Source organism: Jatropha curcas, chromosome 2 (genome assembly GCF_041381405.1).
Source record: "Jatropha curcas cultivar XTBG-Jc1 chromosome 2, XTBG_Jcur_1.0, whole genome shotgun sequence".
Taxonomy (NCBI): domain Eukaryota; kingdom Viridiplantae; phylum Streptophyta; class Magnoliopsida; order Malpighiales; family Euphorbiaceae; genus Jatropha; species Jatropha curcas.
In genome coordinates this window covers 20,250,388-20,254,245 of record NC_143152.1, presented here as the reverse complement: position 1 = coordinate 20,254,245, position 3,858 = coordinate 20,250,388, and the positions used below count along the sequence as shown (strand labels likewise).

Below are 3,858 nucleotides of genomic sequence, written 5' to 3'. Positions count from 1 at the left end.
TCTTCCCTTTATTATGTTAAACAATCATGTACTCCAAATCTAATCACCATTTAACTTCTATACCAAAGTCGGTTACCCGGTATTTCCAACGTTCATATTCTCAACTTGATTACTACCTGTCTACTTATTATTACCACCACCAGTCTTATTCTTCCTTTTCCAACCTTCTTTCAAATTTTACTATCCTTGTAACCATTTCATTTTATGATCTAATCCAATTAGCCCCGTGATATAAATAGACAACTTTCAAAAATAATTTTCTATATAAATAATCAATTTCAAATTATTCATCATAACACAATTTGAATTCAAAATTAAAATGGGGTTTTAAAGTTAAATATCAAATATCAAATAACTAAAACAATAAAAAGAAATTCCAAAGAAATTCAGTAGCCGAACTGAATACTAGGATACCAATTCCTAATCGCCCAAAGTTCACCAATCCGCCATACAGATGAAAAACCTATTTATTCTCTACACTATCCGATTCACTATAGGAATAGAGCTCACATGAAAAGTAATGCATTGGGTGATCAGGCCAATCCATTACCATCCAAGTATTACTCCATTCCCTAGCCTGAGGGTTGATACCTGCTTTAACCCTTACAGGTATTGCGATGGGTTCATTCTACTATCCACTATTTCCACTCTAATTCTCAATTAATTCTTCTATAGACTATTGATCTACACCATAAGTGTGGATTTTCCCACCTCATAGGGTCTAGTGCGTCCACCATCCCTAGAGGAGGAAATCACAAAGTTTCTTTCCTTATGTTGGTTACGGCCGATCCCAACATAAAGAAATTTCCTATACTCCGCAGTTGTGTCCTAGAACCCTAACCTAAGCTCTGATACCAACTTTGTCACGACCCATTTCCATGGACCGGACCGGCACTAGGGCCCAGGTAAGCTTAAGGCCCCCGAGGCCCGTAGTAAGTCTGAAACGCTACAAATTTGCTATCTCAATAAAATTTTAAACATTTACAAATTTCCCTGCTTACAATACACTATAGTTATAATACAGGCTCACAGAATTATTCCATCTATAATAATACACAACTTAAAAGTATACAAGTTCTATAACTGCGGAGTTTACTGACGGATGTATACATATAAGTCTTCGGACAATTATCTATTTAATTGATCAATACTAAAATTAGCGAATTTCTTTTTAACGGTGAAGAGAAGAGTTATAACTGGGATTTAGAAAATGCTACTTCCTGAAAAAATTGAACAAAAGGGATGTGAGTTTATTAATGAATAATAATTATTGCACAACACACACATTCACACATTTGTATAAATATATCAACCTAGTCATCCGACTAGGTATATGCTCACACAGCCAGTCACACAAATGGCATATCACCAGCACTCACAATTATTAACATCTTCATATAATCACATCACGTGGAAATTAGTCAGTGGAGTCACCGAACCCCCGATGAGCCGTCCTCCCACATGGCTCATCCTCTCACATGTGCACCAGGGAGCCGATCCCCCATACTGGCCGACCGGTCTAATCCTCACTTGACCAGCCCTCTCATTATTTTTCCATTCTCTCTTTTCTTTTCCATACCAACAGGAGGCAACCCGGTCGTCTCCATCAAATCTAGATTATCAGGCGCTCACAACAGGAGGCCACCCTGCGGGCTGCGATCAAATCTAGATTATCCGGTGCGCCCAATAAAGAAGCCAACCCGTGGTTAACAGGAACGGTAACGGTAGGTGCACACGGGGGCGCCGATCTCCCATTTACCCGGCTAACAGAAACAGAATCAGGATCCATATAACAAAATCAGAATATAACAGAATCAGAATCAGGATCCATATAACAGAAACAGTCTCACAAACCCATGGTGACCCACTTCATCCCAATTCCACACAAACAAAGCAAGGCATTGTCACATCACAACTAATCAAGCATTGCAATTAATTGCAGAAATATTGCAAAGTTAAACATCGGAATGCAATGCATAATTAGACATTCATACTCAAATGCAAATAAATGAATAATATTAACAATAAACAACAATGATAGAATAAACAATAATAATGAAAATAAACAATAACAATGAAAATAAATAAGTAATTGAATAATTAAGTAAATAGTGATGATAGTAAAATAATTAGAATACTTTATTTACTATGTATTGAGTTATAGAATTATTCTAAGTAAACTTATTACTTTACATTGTTAACTAAATTAGCCTAAGTTCTATCGAAATTTCGGCAGCACCTCCCCTAAATATTGGACTATCTACCTGCTCAAATATCACAATATTAGTATATTTTTATGAATCAATGCACACAGCCCATCCGTCGGGCAATCAATCAGCTATATTCCCATCCTCCTTTCAAAACAACTCAACCCGTTCACCATAATCCTATTTTTCAATCATAGATCAATCAATTCAGACAGCCCATCAACTTCAAGCTACATATATCATTCATCACACTTACATATATACTTAAATGATTTCAACTAGTTAACCTCCATGCGTGATTCATTAATAGCGTTAATTACCCTATAACTATTTACTTTAACTTGTAACTTCTCCTAACAATGTTTATTAAAATTCCTATTTAACTTACATAGAATTTAGTTAGAAATTTTTATTATTTATTATTTATATATATATATATATATATATATATATTTTTTATCTTAATATCAAACTTCCTAATTAATTATGGTTCATGTGATTTATTTGACCATGTTCTAAGCTAATTTGCAATTACATTACTCTAAAATCCTAAGCCAATTAACAAATCATATTCACTATTCAAATACACACACTAATCAATCTCATTTATTTACAAGACTATAAATGTTCATATATTTTTAAGCTAATGCAATAACCTAATTTCTTGTTATTCAATTTAATCTATTTAATAACTCAATTAAATTCATTAATCAATTAATTCGTTATATACAAAAATTGAAAATTTAGTTCAGAACGTACCAATTGGGAATCGGGCGACGATTCCGTAATCAGCATGAAGAGAAGAGAATTCTGTCTCTCGGAGGCCTCGCCGGAGTGTCGCCGGCCGGTAACCGGACTGCCGCCGTCGCCGCCGTGCACGGTGGTCGGAAAAACGACTTTTGCCCAGAATTTTACAATATATACACCAAAATGTTCGAAATCTCATGGGGACTCCGGATCTGTGTTCAAATTGGACTGACTGTGCCTTAATTGGCCGAAAATTACTTCGACAATGGCTTCGCCACTGCCATTCATGGCAGTTCCGTCATCCAGGCTTCATCGCCGGAATCGATGCAGGGAAAACGTCAAGCAAGTGATGCGGAGTCAATTGAGTCCCTCAGTTGCATGTGAAGCAGTCGTAAACGGGGTGGATTTCGCCGGAATCGAAGCTGCGTCGCTAAGAGGAAGAGGCTTGCATCGTCGCCGCTGAGGGCCTGATCGGCGTGAAGAAAGACTGGCAACGTGACCGGCGGCATGAGAGGAATCGATCGCCACCCACCATCGTCAGTCTGGTGGCCGGAGACAGAAGGAGAGGGAGAGGAGGGAGTCGCGCCCGCCCGCGAAGAAGGAGAGGAGGAAGGGAAGGAAAAGAAAGAAAAGAAAGGTATGTCGGTTTCTAGGTCATTCCGATTCGATTCGAACCGGTTTGATCAAATTCAACGATTTGGCTCGATTCTTGCTCAGTTTGCAGGTTTTTCTCTCGGTTTTCGAATTTTTCGTGTGGTTTTCGAAAAATCAGTTTGATTTTAAGGCCCGGTTTGATTTATTTTAATTATGCAGTTCGATTCCATAATATTTTCTCCATTTAGTCAATATTAATAGAATATGAACAATTGTGACATTTGATTTTTTAGGAAAATTAATTTATATA

At 37.1% G+C, this 3,858-nt stretch overlaps 1 long non-coding RNA gene across 1 annotated transcript; it reads right to left on the bottom strand.

The window, feature by feature from the left end:
* Window positions 1–953: 953 nt before the first annotated feature.
* LOC149498363 (uncharacterized) lies at window positions 954–3,601 on the bottom strand. The gene is made up of 2 exons (XR_016319488.1): window positions 2,967–3,601; window positions 954–1,220 (listed from the first exon to the last, which is right to left on the bottom strand). It is a non-coding gene; the product is annotated as an uncharacterized LOC149498363 (long non-coding RNA).
* Window positions 3,602–3,858: the final 257 nt, after the last annotated feature.